This window comes from Microtus ochrogaster, unplaced genomic scaffold (genome assembly GCF_000317375.1).
Source record: "Microtus ochrogaster isolate Prairie Vole_2 unplaced genomic scaffold, MicOch1.0 UNK22, whole genome shotgun sequence".
In the NCBI taxonomy this organism is placed as follows: domain Eukaryota; kingdom Metazoa; phylum Chordata; class Mammalia; order Rodentia; family Cricetidae; genus Microtus; species Microtus ochrogaster.
In genome coordinates this window covers 3,398,125-3,416,445 of record NW_004949120.1, presented here as the reverse complement: position 1 = coordinate 3,416,445, position 18,321 = coordinate 3,398,125, and positions in this window count along the sequence as shown.

The following is an 18,321-nucleotide window of genomic DNA, read 5'->3' as shown; positions in this document are numbered from 1 at the left end:
TAGTGAGAGACTGTTCCTAAGAACAAGATGGGGAACAATCGAAGATGACACTGAACATCAAACTATTTTCTCCACATGCATGCTCATGTACTCATGCATATACATGTATACACATACACATGTGCACGCATCTCACACACACACATACACACACACCATGGACTGTGACTCAGGATACGTGAATAAGAGCTCTTGGTTTTGGGAGTACATCTAGTTTCTTATTCCACAGTACACAGCTACTAGGACCAAGCAGATAGAACCAGCTGTTCCTTCAGAATAGATAGTATATGATGCTCAAAAATTCTGCTTTCGAAAAGATGAGTTAAAAAGGAAGATTAACAAATAACAGAGTGAAAAACATTGATGTGTTGTAGAAATCTGAGAAGTAGCTGAATTAGATATTTTCTAGTCTGACCATAAACTATATACATTTTAGCCATCTTGGATTTTACTACTGTTCAGATCTTAGAGACCTGATATGTTAAAATAGAGCAGAATGGGGGTGAGTCTATGGTCAAGACACAAGAAACTCATGCCCACGTCTGCCACTTTCCACATGCCCAACCTTCCACATGACTGAGCTCATTATACAACTTTTCTTGTATTTCAATTAATTATCTACAAAATAAAGACTTAGACTCTAGTGTCACTGCAGAAAAAATAAGTGTGAAGAAGAAGGAATGAATCAGAACCATTAGAACAAGTTGTGTTTGAGTTGGACAACAACAAACAGGACCTGGTGACTCAGGAGTCTAGGCAGTCCTCTTAATTAATCCTGGCAATATATCAAATTATTTGAATTATGCCTTGTTCATTGACTTGAATTAAAAAAAAAACGAAGATGCCAAATGTTGAAGAAATGTAGTCTGAACAAATTAGAAGAATTTATCTTGAGTGGTCTCATAATAGATGTAGGAGTTGAAAATTAATTCAAGTTGTAAGGAGCAAAATTCTGACTCGGGCTAGTTTGAGGTGAAAGTGATGGATAAGAGGAGTCAGTGGAGACGTCAGATAAATCAGTGCTGTAGCTATTTTACAGCGTTCTTCCTTTCCCAAATTTTGTCACTTGACTCTCTACAACACTAGGGCTGGCGTAGCAGAGATATCCACAAATGCTTAATGGTATCACAGGAGGACATTTGTTGCTGTCCGTGGTGCTGACCTTTTTCGATAGTCGGTACCAGGCTGATTCTCCTGAGTAAGGGTTCCCACGGAATAAAGATCATTTTCCAGGTCACCCAAACAGAACAAAAATGTGAGTTACTTGTGAACAAGATTTTATCATAAAATATTGATAAAGAAGTGTGGGAGGGAGAGAAAGAAATGTTGATATAATTTTTAAATAATCACAGGTACTACCAATGAAATACTATCAAAATGTGAAACTTGTTCAGGAGAATGTAATGGTTTACCTCCAGTGAAACCCACAGAGTTACTCCCTTATATAAACAAGCACCGAGGTTGAGCTGTAGAATAGCCGTCTCGTAAGATAGCCTATGGACTGTGTTTTACCAAGCAGCTTTCATGCCCATTAGCTTCATCCTTTCGCTCTTGATGGCTTTTTAAGATCTAGACTGAAACAGGACAAACAGAACAATGACTGTACATTGTGTGCCACATATATCATGGGGCTACGGATCTTGCTTGTTTGTGTGGCAGGCAATAAAGCTGATGATCTAGCTAACCATTGGTATCTTTTAGAGCAAAGATATGAAGGAAACTTTTATAGTGTTTTCCAAAGTGCTTACTGAAGAAAGAAGAGGTGGTAGGCTCTTTAGCCCCTTAGTGGGGTTAAATCTTGATCAGTAATAGAGCCTATGAAAGAGAATGTTTGGAGAACCCTATTTTCTGATATTAATATAATCTTTAACAGGACTTCATAGGATTAAGATTATATGGTAAAATCTAGCAGTGCAAGAGCAGGTAGGGTGAGCGGGAGAGGGAGAAAGAGAGAGACATTGGGTTTCTCCTTTATATTTTTTTCCTTACCCTTCCTGTCTTGGAGTTTCCACCCACCAGAGCTACAAGACTATGTGATGCTGAAGGCTTTAGTCTAGGAGTGTTAGAGTAGTAAGTTGAAGGGACCTTGGGGACATAGAACTGTCACGCCAATCCTGGACTTCATTCCTCCAGATTTTCTTGTCACATAGAAATAAGCACGTATTTTTCATCTGAAGCCACTGCCACATTTTTTCTGCTACTACCAGCTGAACCTAATCCTAATTAATACACTATTCATCAGAATTTGATGAATGCATAGCAAATACTGCCACATGCATACCCAATCAAGAAAAATAATTAAAAAAATAATAAGCCATTGAGCTTCATGAGCTCCTGTGATTTCTACATGAATCCTCAAATATCTCTAACCATTGCTGTTCATCAAAATAAATAAATTAAATAGATTTCACAAAATAATTTATTTACAACATGCTATTTTGAAGGAGCAATTTTCTTTCTCCAAACATTCTCCTCTGTCTGACTCCTGATGTGGGAAATGTGTTCGTGAGCATCACAATAAACTTTGGAAATAGCTGACTGGGACAGGCTTGTAGAGACCACCATCCAAAAATGAGTTAGCCATCCTTGATTTCTAGGTCTCTCCAAAGAGATTGAAGGTTCTGTTTATTGGGGGATTGAGGTGTGCACTCAGAGCTGATTTTTGCACAAAACTTGGTATTTTCATGCAGCATTAGGAATGGCAAGAATCGCATTAACTATGCCCCTTATGGAAATTGCTGTGACCCTTATTTCCTGCATTTGGACCAATTGTCAATTGTCTTTGAGTGCAAAGGATAGAAGTGATCTCTGTATGCAGACAAGCTGTGCTTCAAAATGGACAGCTAGTTGTGAGCACATTACAGAAAGGGCCAGAGTCCCCTCCAAAGGCCCCTTGTTTCCCTCTTCTTATTGCCTAGAAAATGCCAAGAAAGTTTAAAATTAATGGCAACCAATTGAAAAAGAAAAGGAAATCAAAGAAACATTTATTCCCTGAGAAATGGTCCCTTTTTTTTCACCTATACATAAGGGTACGGACAGTTTTTATCAGTGAAGGGAATGGAGAAGAGAAAAGCCATATGTATGGTAAGATCATATTTCTAAGCCCCAGCAAAATATTTTCTTATTATTTTAAATATAAAAATACAATACAGGAAGAACCGTATGTTGTCACAAATTCTGTTAGCATTGTTAACTTTTTATTTATGAACAAAATCAGATTTAAAAAATATATGCATGACTATATTTTCTGCACCACAATAATAAGAACCTAATACTCACTCGTAATATTGTGAGTACTTAGTTCCACTGTGTCCAGAAACCTGGCCATGGTCAACAACCTAAGGATTGTAGCCACAGGGACAAAGAGGGGTGAGAGCATTGATGTGCTCAGTGGGTCCCTTTCTGAACACAAACTGAAAAGAAAAGTTAACTTGGGCTTTTGTCCTCACTCAGACCCTTCGTTAATCAGAAGATACTACTCTCAAACCAATGTTTAATTTGGGGCAAGATTTGATCTAGAGGAATTGAAAGCGAATCTGTAGATGACTGAAGTTAGCGATAATCCCACTGTCAGAAAGACAAGGATACCCATTTATCCTACTAATGGGCACTGTTATAACGATCTTTATTTGCATAGGTGAGAAAAGCAAATATTATTAGCAAGGCAATGTCACTAACTGAGCAATTTGATCCAAGACAACTCCAAAAGAAGAGATAAAATAAAACAAAACCTCTCCATTTTATAACATTTAGGAGAATATTTTCTCTCTCTGGCAAGAAACACAGAAATGTTGTGAGGATAAGAGGCAGAGGTGAGCAGAGTAGGTCTGTGGCATACTGTTCACGTTCAACAGGATAGAAGCTATGGTGTTGCCTTCTGTGCTGAAGGCTGATATTCTGCTTGAAGGAAGCAGTTTCATCGTGTCTGGTTATCTCTCATCCATTCAACTTTATGCTGTCAGGTGTAAAATTAATTTCATTTAGAATCTCTAAAGATGAACAGAGGGAAGCATAGACTTAATAAAATAGATCAGAAATGGCTGTTCTAGTTCCTTTTGCTCCCGCTTTTCCTGCTCTTTAATGAAAAATGGGAACACTGATGACCAATGTGTGAAGATGGCAGAACATCCTGCCACCTCCACCATCAGAGCTATTACAAACCCCTACGCCTGGAAATATGCATATAGGAAAGCATGAACACTCCCATAATTAAGACTCCATTTACAACCCCAGGCTTGTTATACTATACCACCCATTTAACTTTATTGTGATTGATCTCTGTCAACTTTAACTATACTCACAAGGAAGTCAATAAATAAAGATCAATAGTTTTTTATTTCTTCAGCTTTTTTTTATTAGAAAGAATAGATGGGCTAAATAACACCAGCAACAGCAGTAACACCGAGGCCACTTGGTGCTTTCCCTGGTAAAACACTGTATTAAGACAAATCAGATTTAAGCCGGTGAATGGGCTTGCTTCATCATTTGATCTTCCATTAGGCTGCCGTTGGCATTCTGAAATGGAAACATGGAAACAAGCAGGGCACGTATATATTTGTCGCTTCTGAGATAAATTTTCTGTGTGATGTGCCCAGTGAACCTCTTACTCTCTAACACTGCCAGCTTTTGCATCCCTAGTTTAATGCATTAACTATCTACAAAGACTGAATGGCACTCTGGGGATGAAGAATGTTAACATTAAGATGGACCAATGAAGAACTCCTTCTTCAAAAGGGGAAGGATGAGTCTCAGCATGCTCTGTGGTGATTAAAAGATGTGATTGCTGAGAATTAGGGAAGATATGGCTGTGCATGGAGGCCCCATGGACCAGAGACATAGTGGGCTGAAGAGGGCCCTAACGAACCAGTCATTCTCATTAAGTTGCCCAACTGCAAGGAAATACGAGGTTGAGGGGAGGTAGTGAGGACAAGTGACCATGAAGAAACATTAGGCTTGCCTGGGAAATGATAAGGGAATGTACCATAAATGAGCTAACGTTTAATACGGAATGACTTGAAAAAAATTGAAAACTAACATCTACACGTGTGAGCAGCTATTGAAGGGCAGCTACCCTGGAGAGTGTCAGTGCTTACCCGTGGACAGACAGTGTGTGCTACTACTGACAACTTGCCTCACAGGAGAATGTTGACTTTATGGTACTTGTGGCTGTAATGAATAGGAGCAGCCTTCAGCCTTCAGCCTGGCTCTTACTGGTCAGGGCTTCTTTGGAGACTGTTTTCCCCCAGATAATGATCAGGTCTCCCTTCTCTTAACCATATCTCCAATCTCAAAAGAAATGAATGGGAAACAAATGGAAGGACATCGATATCTGTATTTCAAATAGCACACTTTTTAAAGTCAGCAGGGCATTTGACCCAATCTTGTGTGTATGGCCATCCTGATGGGCAGTAGTGTCCCATTTGAGGCTATTCCAACTACAGAAACTTCATTTCAAAGTAATACTATCTGTGATTTCCTGAGTTTTAAAAAGGGAATTACCATATACTCAGTGACTTTGTTCAGAAACATTATTTTTTTTAATTCTTCTTCTGCTGCCTTCCTTACATGTCCTGAGTAAATTATGATCTCTATTTCATTGGTCATTTCATTCAATTTAAATCTAAAAAATAGGTGTCTATTTAAAAAATCTTAATGGAAAAGCAGGAGATATTATTGTGCAGCGTGAAGAACAGCCACATTTACAAAGAACCTCACCTAACACAAGATGTTGCACAAAAGTGCAAATATAGAGAAATAAATAAAACATGATGACTGAAGAAATGCCCAGAACAGTGAATCAGGGGTCTTAGGAAGACTGAGAGAGAACACAGAGCATAAAGAACATGGAGAAACTCGGCAAAAGTAAGAGGCAGCAGTGAAGAAGAAGAACAGAACGCAGAGGTAGAAGAAAAGTCTTGTGCAAAGCGTGAGTGAATGACAAGATTAAAGACCTCAATATCAGTCCGAACACACTGAACCTGATAGAAGAGAAACTGGGAAGTACTCTACAACACAGGGGCACAGGAGACCACTTCCTATGTATAACCCCAGCAGCACAAACATTAAGGGCCTCATTGAATAAATGGGACCTTCTGAGACTGAGAAGCTTCTGTAAAGCAAAGGACACTGTCACTAAGACAAAAAGGCAACCCACTGACTGGGAGAAGATCTTCACCAACCCCACAACTGACAAAGGTCTGATCTCCAAAATATATAAAGAACTCAAGAAAGTAGACTGTAAAAGGCTAATCAAAGCAATTATAAAATGGGGCACTGAACTGAACAGAGAATTCTCAACAGAAGAAGTTCAAATGGCCAAAAGACACTTAAGGTCATGCTCTACTTCCTTAGCAATCAGGGAAATGCAAATCAAGACAACTTTAAGATACCATCTTACACCTGTCAGAATGGCTAAAATCAAAAACACCAATGATAGCCTTTGCTGGAGAGATTGTGGAGAAAGGGGTACACTCATCCATTGCTGGTGGGAATGCAAACTTGTGCAACCACTTTGGAAAGCAGTGTGGCGGTTTCTCAGGAAATTCGGGATCAACCTACCCCTGGACTCAGCAATACCACTCTTGGGAATATACCCAAGACATGCCCTATCATACAACAAAAGTTTATGCTCAACTATGTTCATAGCATCATTGTTTGTAATAGCCAAAACCTAGAAACAACGTAGATGCCCTTCAATGGAAGAATGGATGAAGAAAGTATGGAATATATACATATTAGAGTACTACTCAGCAGTAAAACAAGGACTTCTTGAATTTTTCATGCAAATGGACGGAAATAGAAAACACTATCCTGAGTGAGGTAAGCCAGACCCAAAAAGAGGAACATGGGATGTACTCACTCATATTTGGTTTCTAGTCATAAACAAAGGACATTGTGCCTATAATTAGTGATCCTAGAGAAGCTATATAAGAAGGAGAACCCAAAGAAAAACATATAGTCATCCTCCTGAATATTAACCTTCATCAGACGAAGAAAGGAGACAGAGACCCACATTGGAGCACCAGACAGAAATCTCAAGGTCCAAATCAGGAACAGAAGGAGAGAGAGCACGAGCAAGGAACTCAGGGCCGTGAGGGGTGCGCCCACACACTGAGTCAATGGGGATGTTCTTTCAGGAACTCACCAAGGCCAGCTGGCCTGGGTCTGAAAAAGCTTGGGATAAAATTGGACTCGCTGAACATAGCGGACAATGAGGACTACTGAGAACTCAGGAACAATGGCACTGGGTTTTTGATCCTACTGCACACAGTGCCTTTGTGGGAGCCTAGGCAGTTTGGATGCTCATCTTACTAGACCTGGATGGAGGTGGGTGGTCCTTGGACTTCCCACAGGGCAGGGAACCCTGATTGCTCTTTGGGCTGATGAGGGAGGGGGGCTTGATTGGGGGAGGGGGAGGGAAATGGGAAGCGGTGGCGTAAGAGACAGAAATCTTTAATTAATAAATAAGTAAATTAAAAAAAGATAAAAAATAAACCAATAAAAACAGTGCTACTCCTTAGACTGTCCCACATGACTTCAGAAGACAGAGAAGATGTGAAGAATAAGGCTCTGTACCCATGCTACTCTGAATTCATGTTGTGGAGGGTTTGCCTCCACGATGAGATACCTGTGCATGATGAACAGCATAAGGCAGACCCTGAAACCTCATTCCAGGGTGCACAGAACTTCTGTGCAGGTTGAGAGTACACCTTCTTGCACAGTGCTGGTGAGATGTAAACTACTGAGCATTTTGGAAACCAAACTGTCAATACTCATGCAAAAGATTCTTTAATCTCGGTGGTCGTTTTCTAGGTCCCTGTCCTATATAAATCTCAGCACACAAGAATTCAATACAAATACATTTATTGGTCTACTGTCTTAAAGTAGTTTTTTAAGACAAATAATTGTCTACCAAATATAGAAATGACTGATGTCCACACCAAGCTGTAATTACTTTCATCTAAATCTAAAGAGTGTTCATGTTACTAAGTACTCAAAGTACATTTAATGTCCACACATTCATGCACGTGCATACATTCATATGCATAGTTATTATACCTATTGTAAAACAGAGAAATGGAAAGCTACACAGAAGAGAATCCCTTTTCTTTATTTCTGTCTCATTTCATTTCATTCCACTGAAAATATGTCACTGTGTAGCCCAGGTTGTCCTTAAACCTGCAATCTTCCTGTCTGGGTCTTCTGAGTGCTGGTAGTATAGATAGGAGCTACTATGACTGGCTGTCTCCTTCCTATTTTGGGTTTGAGATCAAGAGTAACAAAAGCTTAGGTGCATTGTTTTTTGCCACCCGTAGAGTGACCCCAGAGTGTGACAGACATGCTACTTCCTTTGTGAGACAGGTTCAGTCAGTGTCTCTACTCACTGACAGGATTTGAAACTTCAGTGGGTGTGTAGCTAGAGATGCCTTGGCTTTCACCAGCAGACACAGTTCGGTTCTTTCTAGGGAGCATAAAGTACACAGTTAATGGGAATTTTCCCGACATTTGATAGAGAACATCTTCCGTGAGAATATACAACCTGAAAAGTTCTGAGAGGATTGCTGGCATGCCCTGTTCTTAAAAAAGGAACGCAGGTGCTAAGGAAATTAAAAATCAAAAGTCTGTAACTGAAATGTCAGGACAGCCATTTACTGCGGCATTACATGTTCTGGGTAATGTTGGTCTTTTTTGTGTTGTTGACCCTCTCTCTTATCTTAAGTTTTTAGTTCCCATATATAAACGAAGCTTCTCCCTGAAAGAGCTGGATCTATTTGCCCATGGGTTTATGACTCATGTTTATATAGGTTGTAAATCCCTTTCAGGAATTACAACGATACCTTGCTCTGCTTTTCCTAAGCTGTTTGTTTTTTCTATTACTTTACATATTGTTCTGTGTGTCCAAGATACCAGAGATCTGTGCATTTGGCTCAGCAAATGTCCCCTCTACATTTCCTATATTAATGTTGAATACCACAGTTCATAAACTGTAGCAAAACCAACATTCTATTCCATGTCAGGTTTTTAACCAACTCTGTGAGTCAAGTATTTAACCTTGAACAAATATCCAAGGGATTGCTTTCACACAATGAAATATAACTCTGTGAAGGATTGGATTTCTCAGTACCTAAATTTGGGGAAAAATGAAAAAAAAGAAGAAAGGAAATAAAAGGAATAAAATGTCGATAATTCTCCATGCTAGAAGATTTCTGGGAGAGTCGGCTGGATTTTGGAGATGAAGGTGTCTTTTAAAGTTTCTAAGAGTGTGTGCAATAATTAAAAACAAGTGTTGATTTGATCAGTGTTAATTGTTTTAGTTCATGTCTCTATAGTTAATAGTGGTGAAAGTAATAGGTCATCTTCTCTGAAATCTTAGATTCACATTTATTTAAAAAGGACTTTGATTGATAACATACCAATATCCTGACTGTCCCCAGTCTTTCCATCATCTCTAACTAATTTTCACTGAATTTTCTGATGAAATGACTCAGCCCAATGTCACAAGTGGACAGGCACTTCAATCCCTAAATTGTACAGTTGGGAAGGGAGTTCCACTTTTCTTTCCATTCTCAAAGACCTTTTTCTGTCCGTGTCTTCCTTGGGCTCCTCTTTCCTTGACCACTTTACTCATGTATGGATCTTTTCCTCCATTTCCTTTGCTTCCTTCCAAAGACCATCCATGTGAAGTGACTGCATGCATCAAACTTGACTCTTTTAGCCTTTGGATGAAATAGAGAGATCACACAATCACAGAAAGTAAGAACAATCTGGAAGTGAAAACTGTATTTCTTAAGCTTTAAGTCTCTTGGCCATCCTTGTCCCAACCGACTCTCCACCAGTCCAGTCATTTGTTCTTAGACAATGAAACAAAAAGTGTAGCTAACCAATTTTGTTAACTATCACCATAAAAGCCCAATTTTATGATCATTTTTATTATACAGAATGATGTTATTCCTTTATTTTAATTATTTTCAATAATAGGTCCAAAGGATTTTTCCTTTCTTCAGAGTTAAGGCTCCTTGGAGTATTTCCCCAACTGAAAGAGTTATCGTCCTCTAAATCTCACCGTCCTTAGCCATTAATAGATTTTTAATTGTTTTGGGGTTCCAATTTTTTAATTCTCAGGGTTCCAATTTTTTTAGGCAGGCTGATGAGTCAATGACGATGTTGGGAGAGTCTCCCTAAAGGTGCTATGTTTTTACTTCACAGGGGGAGTTTGGAAGGCTTTCTGACCTGTGCAAGATCTTGTCTTTGCAGAAAACATCAGGCAAATATAAGAAGTGGTCAATCAGGCTTGGGGCGTGGGCATCTAATTCCCCCGCCAACCTCTGAGACTGCATCTGTAGTCAGTCACAGCAGTCAGCACCGATCTGAAAAGCACTTTATCCAAAGCCATGTCAGGTCACCCGAATTCCATGGCTAACAGTCTTCTGGAAAACATAGTCCCACAGATGGAATATCCAGGGATATAATGAAACCATCTGCCCAGCACAGGCGACTGTGCTTGGAAAGTGACAAAGAGTATCATTTTAATTTCCATGGGTTTCCTTACAATCATGACAGTTATAATTGTGCATGATAGAGAGAATTGTATGCAAGTGTTCATGTATTCGTCTGTATGTGGGCATATGCACATGAAGGCCTGAGGTCTATTCCAGGTCTTCCTCAGTTGGTCACCTTTTATCAGATAGGTTCTCTCCCAGAGGCTAGAGCTCACTGATTGGCTAGAATAGATGAAAATGAATTCAAGGGATCATTTTGTCTTGCACCCATAGTGATGGATTTCCGGTGCATGCTTCTATGCCTGGCTTGTGCAAGGGTACTAAAGACCTAAACTTTAGTATGTTTGCTTTCATGACAGGCCCTTAACCTATTCAGTCATCTTGTTTCTATCAAACATAATATAATGTTTTAAAGTATATATACATTGTGAAATTAGTTATTAATGTGGTAGTAAGAACTCTGAAAATTAAAAGTGAAATCACCATACAACTTAGAAATTCTATTGCTGATTGATTCACAGTAATCATATCAATACGTGGATGAGATGTTTATAGCGCATCTCTGTTGCAGCAGTACACAATGATTAAGCCAATGAATCAAACCAAGGAACCCCCAGGATAAAGATAGGGAAAATGTAGGACCCAGACACAGTAGAATACTAGTTAGTCCTAAAAGGAAAGCAATCTTGTCATTACAAAAACATGGATGAACCAGAATGATATTATGTCAAGTGAAAAGAGGGAGGGGAAGCAGAAATAATTTTTAAAAGCATACTATTCCATAGGCTCAGAATACAGTTCTAAAATTGTGCATATTATATATCATAATTCTTTTTTCCAGATGCTACACTTTTCCAGGGTCATCTAGTTACAAAGCAGCATGGCTTTAAATACATTTTCTGTACAGTTCCCCATTCTCCTCCCATGTGTTTCAGAAGTTGACATCACCCATGCCTGTGTTCCCTTCAATAACGGGACCTACTACCAAGAGATGTTCCAGAGAACAAGGTCTGAGAAGGTACAACTATCACCTCCAACAACCAACTTAAAGGTTGACCACGCCCTACTTCTCTTGAGAACCATTTAGGTACCTGCCATTCATAAATATGTCCAACCCCTTTTAAAATCCATTTATAATTTCTGCTGGAATCACCTTTTAGGGTAATGAGGTCCCTTATTTTATTACCTCTACATGAATTAGTATTCTCTTTCATTTATCCTTAGCTGACCCCCTCATTTGCCCAAGGCTAATGGACCCTTAACCATCCTTAAGTCGTCCATCTAAGATGACAGAAGATTTAGAACATGATTGAGCCTACAGGTTCAGTGTTCTTCAGCAAACATTAGTAAATGTTGGGTGTGGTTGGTATTGCTTATATGTCCTTTTCTACTTGAATTCAGATGACTAATACATTTGGGGGCAAAGGACCAAACAGTGACACTCTCAATAGCACTGTCCTGGTTTAGCTGTCACCCTGTGCTAAGCATATTTCCTAATCTATCTGCTTGAGTCTGCCCATGGGAAGCCCTCAACATGGTAGTGATTTCAGGAAGGGATAGAGCTTCAGACAATCACTGAGGTTAAATAAGGACATAAGCTTAGAGATACCACATTGCAGGAAAAAAAAAAAAAACCACGAGGAGGCTGAATTCAGATATGGGAAAAGGCGCTAGATGTTCCCTGGGAAGAGGACACAGCAATCACAGAATGAGGAGCTAACCTCATTATTGGAACTGGCACATAAAGTCAAGCTGATTTCCAAGCAAGGAACTTTTCTTATCCTTATGAGAAAATCAATATGTATTTTGGCCTGAAGAAAATATTCTCAAACTGCACTGAAGGAAAGCAATAACCTCCTTGTTCTATATGTACCTCGTTTACTGAGGTGCAGCAACACACTGAGGCAGACACAAAGACAGTTAATATTTTCCTGTAGCTGTTTTCTCATTCTACTGGATATCAGACTCATTTTTTTCTTCCTTTTGGCAAATCATTGTCTTCATCTTAATGTCTTGTTCTAGCTTCATGAGTCTACAGTCCCTTTTGGTAGTTACAGTGGTTTCCTTTACGAATGTCTATTGATCAGCACAGTTTTGACCTGCTCCATTTCTGAAGTGGGCTGGTTCACCCCTCCTTAAGCAAGCTGGTAGTTCCCTGCTCTCACCATCTTGGTGTTGAATGCTTTATAGACACCTGATTGGCTTAGTGCACTATAGCTCCGAAATTTTAGACTCTGGTGATCCTCCTGCCTCGGCCTTCTGAGTAACCTTCTTGGCTAAACTGCTGTCTAAATATTTGTCTTCACATCCCTAGACAAATGCTACTCTTATCCTTAATCGGAAAAACTTCTTCCTGCTGTGACCATCAATTAATTTGAAGACCCATGTCAAGTCGTGATTCTTAGAAGAAGCGAAAGCTTTATGCTCATCCCTAAACAGCACATTTATTAACCCCACCATAAGGCTCAGAGAATATTGCAGATAAGAAGGCAGATGTAAGAGCCTGAAGATAGGGAGAAAACTTGAAATGCTGTTCTCAGGGCATGACATGGCCATTGCAAACATGCTCTCTCAGCATCTGCAGTCGCCTGCACAGGACCTGCACAAGGTTGCACCTGTCAGTAGCCACCACGGATCTGGAGAGACTTATGGGGATCTATTTCCCGCTGCTGGACTATCAACAATCGGGGGATTCCGGGGGAGGGATAGGTATTGTCTCCAGTTGTGCACCAAATGGTAAACCCACTATACTCCTGTGGACACTTCCATACTTACAACTCCACAGGTTAAAAGAGGAAGGCACTAAACCAAACAAGTGTGGATGTAAGAAGGGGCCTGTAGGGAAGAAGGAGGAACGATATGGGAGGAGAAAGATAAAAAGAGCAGAGGGCAATGTAAAACAATATACAACACATATGTATGAAATTATTTGACAATAAACTTAATCAACCAACAACCACTATTATTTATATTAAAACTTCAATCTTAAATTTGTCTCCAAGTCCTTCTCTTATTTGGAATACAATCATCTGTGGTCTTCACCTGTTTAAGATCAGACAGAGACACAGGGTGAGAAACATTTCATAACACAGCCATGTGATGAAATACCTTCTCTTCCCTGAGCCATTAGGACTCCTAGACTTGGGAAACACTATCCAATTCTAGTCACAGCACTGCATAGACAGCAAGGAGTATGGTACTCTGCCCACTAAGCAACAACTTCTGTTATTCTAATGGAATCCCTGAAAACCAGTCACTGTACAACAAACATACATGTCATTCTAGTTTAATTCTGCTGCTGAATAGAGGTTTTGACTAAAAACAAATTATCAGGGGAAGGGCTCATCTACCTTACACTTCTAGGTTCCAATACATCATGGATGGAAACCTAGGTATGAAAGCAAGCGGATACTCTAGCAGAAACTATGATGGAACACTGTTTCCAAGCTCTCACTGGTTTATGTTCAACTAGCTTTCTTACAAAGCTCACGGCCACCTGCCTAAGGATAGATCTGCCCATAGTGGTCTGGGCCTTCACGCATCAATCAGCCATCAAGACAATTTCTCACAGACATGGCCCCAGGCCAGTCTGATCTGTGCCATTGCTCAGGTGAAAACACCCTCAGATTAATCTAGGCTGTGTCAAATTGATAATGAAAGCTCATTAGAATAGCCGCCAGTTTGCCAGCTTTCACTATTAATTGGAGGGAAGAGAAACTAATAGACAAATGTCTTCCCAGCTGACCTAGACAGGTAGCAGGTTCTTGTTCTCTATTTCTGACTGGTCTCTTGTCTTCTGAGTGATGGGAGATACAATGTATAATGGGGTTACACATGCAAGATTGGGGTTCTTCCAGGGTTGGGTTAAGAATAATCAGTATGCGAAAGAGACTTAATGTTGGTTCTACTGACACATCTGTTCTCTCCATCAGCCTCCTCTAAAAGTGAGAATTCTGGCCTAGGGCCTATTTATCCCTGTGGCATACCTACTGTCTGTCTTTCTGTAGTCTTCCTGCCACCACGACCAAAAGAACAATATTTTTGAGTATCACTATTCATATTCTCAAAAGATTAAAAGACATAGCTTTGAATTTTCCTTGAAGATCCCCCCATGTTCCATCTTATTTGTATTTGGTAGTAGGTAGTGTGCAACTGTCTCGTCAGTGTAGCAATGAACCTAAAGGTGAAGTCACACCCTTCTGTAGGCCTGCGGAAGTGCCCATTTTTAGGCTTCTGGTTGGGATGTTTGGCTCCCTCTGTCTCCTGCCTGTAATGACACCCACAGGGCTCTGCCCACAGTGCTTTGCCTAAGATTATGAATCTTGCTAGAAATGACTAAAAACAACCTTACCCTGTATTAGACATAGCCATGGCTCTGCAGACACATTTAAACTCCCTCAAACAACAAATTGAAGACATCATTTCAGTTAGCAGTAAAATCTGTTCATTGTCCTCACTGGTGATTAAAATATTAAAAAATCTGCCTAAAACGAAGCCTTCATGGATGTTAACCCCCAGGAGCCTGAGCACTGTTTATACAGAGAACAGTGTGTCTCAGCCGTTGGTGACACTCAGAAGCATTTGGGACGAACAAGCGCTGAGTCATTTTCAAACTAACCAAGTACTACAGGCAGTTATCACCCCGATACATTATTTATTGCCAGGGCCTCCTGATGCCTGTGCTTACTGAGGAACCCTCCTGTGATATTGAAGGCCAAAGCAGCGCCTCTCCCTAACAACAGTGTTGTATCTTTGGCAACTCGAGCAGGGACTCAGAAAATCAATACCACTTCATGAGCCAGGTCTTGGTCTTCTCTTTTTACGAGGATTCTGTCAATGCAAGGGGCCATTACTGTACTTTAAAGGCATGATATAAAATTGCTTCGACAAGATATAAGACACACCGTTTGCAAGAACCTGGTGAGAGTATTTTAGTCAAAGTTAAGTAGTTTCATCACGTAATTACTTCTATTGGCAAAGCTCCAGCTGAAAGCGCTCTCAGAGGTGTGGGCTTTCCGTCGCAGGTGGTCAGGGAGAGCCATCTAGGAGGGCTGAGGACGGATCTGGGTTCTTCTAAACAAGGTCAAACTGTTAAAATGGAGGCAAAGCCTAGCATCTGATGCCATTCGCAGGGAAACCGCAACGATGAGTTATTCTTTCCCCCCTTCTTTATTTTTTTTTCCTTCTCCTCCTGAGTGGTCGGAGAGTAGCTTTAGTTTTGTGGCTATAAAATATTTTATCCTAATGTGTAGTCTGGTAATTCATTTTCTAAGGACTGTTTAGAATTTATTCAGGGAGAAAAGGAAACCCTGTTGATTTCTCAAACTGATTTCCATTCTATGACAAAATTTAACTTTTGTGTTTTATGAGGTTTTATGCGTTCCACTCAAGCTAGTTGTCTCCTCAATAAAAAAATTTAATCACTTATATATCTTAAAAGTCATGACAGTTTTGAACCTATTAAAGTTTTCTTTCATTTAAAAATGTGGCTGTTTTATATATATAAAATATATAATATAAATAAAATTGGGGGGTTACACTAAGAATAGAAACTCTGTAACCACTGAGCCTCTGTGATTTGCAGAAGAATGAAGACCCCTCCCATAGAAGCTGCTTTGGATTTGCAAAATGAGTGCATGCTAATCCATGAACCCCACTCATATTGCAACTGTTGATTGAGTGTGCCCAAGCCCTGCATTTTGCTTCAGTCCCATAAAACCTACTTGACTGCTATGAGATATTGCCAGTTTAACAAAAATTTCAGCAATAACAATGAGAAAGAGGCTTAAAGAACATGCATGGACATCCTGTAAAAAGTTGGCTAGAAACTAATCACATTAGCCTACCATTAGTTTTCTAGATGCTCTCCCAAGCCCCTACCAAGGAACACGGCCCAAGTCTGCATGGTTAATAATGACTAGAAGAAAAGTGACGTCACTTCTTCCTACAGACTTCCAATCATGGCATTTTGTCATCACCGCATGTATCTATTTTAGAGTTTTTAAAATTGCATTAGTGTATAGGTCTATTATTAGATTCATTGGAGCTAATAATTTGGAGATAAATAACACTTTTCTTCCTGGGTCCATAACCATGTTCCTGAATGGCCTAATTTATTTTCTCTGAATGCTTTAATTAGGAAGTAGGAAAAGAGCAAAGGTCACTCAACCCCTTTTCGCTCAGGATAGTCTTAACCCACAGATCAGAGACAGTAAACCAAAGGCTCTGTGCAATTGCAATGTATATATAACTGAGCGTGGCTAGATCTTTAATTGTTAGATGTTGGGCAAAATGTATACATCGTTCCTCATGACACTTTTAGCAACTAGAAGAGTAGTTGACATAAATGCTTGGGAAATGAATGAATAAAGAGAAGGATCAATCGATTATCAGTCACTGAGAATGTCTGACATAATTCTACAAACAAGGGCAGTGCAAGGAAAAGCAGGACTATTGGCAGACTACACCTCCAAATATGAAGGTGGAGGGGTTCCTCATCCAAAGACTTGTCTTTGGTCTTAAGAAGATGTATTGATTCAAATATGGTACTATAAGTAATAGCTTCAGAGAAATATGGTTCATCAGCAGCCCTACTCCAAAAATATCCCAGCCTTTACAGGGATGCAAAAGCATACATATACAGAAACAAAGCTTTCTTTCCATGGGGAAACACATGTCAGTGATAAAGATGACCCTAGAGTATTATTAGGGTAAACTCTGCAATGAGGAAAGACATTTTTACAATGATGCTGATGACGTTAGCTGCACTGACCTTGAGAAAGGCATGACTTTCCATGGTCTTATATTTTCTTTACTATTTGTGTGTTCTATTTTTTGTAAGTGCCATGCCTGGCATTGTGCGAATTTCAAAACCTCTATACCCCAAATGTCACTCAGGCAGTGAAAGTGAATTTATTCTAAAATCTCTGGGGCCCAATGGCTTTCCTGTTTTAAACAGGACAGTACATGCTTTTCCTCCACAGGGTCATTTAGAGATCCAGTTATCATTCAAGTTTTCAGAGTGGGTCTACCAGTTTTGTGTTGACGTCATACCAAAAATCATTCTAAAAACCTCTGGTAAAGTCTAAAGAATTCACCAGAAATTAAATTTCATCCCTTCTCTTTCTTATCTATTGTTCAGAGTGAGAGTGGATCAAACTAAAGCCAAGGGAGGCTGTGAAAGTTTCTGGGTACCCAAGGGGGGTAAGAAAAAGATGTGGGTAGTTACTCATCTGACCACCTCTAACATCCAAAGAAGACATCTGGTATGGTTCTGCACAAATGCACCCAATGAGAGTAGGCTGGCCCACTATGATGATAAACAGCATCAGAGTAGCAGCTCCTCATTTTCAGCATCCCGACTTCAGAAAAATATGTTCCGTGTTCTAAAACTCCACCGAGAAGACCAGGTCATGAAAGGAAGGGGTGACCAATCCTTGGTGTTACCAGGGCCAGGCCACAGATCCAGAGGATTTCAAGGTGTTTGGATGCGAAAAGAGTAATATTCCCAGTGAGCCATCAAACTCTTTCAAAGTCCGTTCCCTCCAAGTTCAATTTCTGTTTGGCTTCCAACTCTCTTGCCACACCACTTCTCCAGACTGTAGTTGTGCAGAACAAGTGTGGTTTCCCAAGTCAGAACACACTGAGCTATACTTGCCTTTAGCCTGAACCCTTACCTCCTACATCAAAATCCCTTTGTTTTTCTTTGGGTTCTCCTTATTTAGCTTCTCTAGGAGAACCCAAAGAAAAACATATAGGCATCCTCCTGAATATTAACCTTCATCAGGCGATGAAAGGAGACAGAGACAGAGACCCACATTGG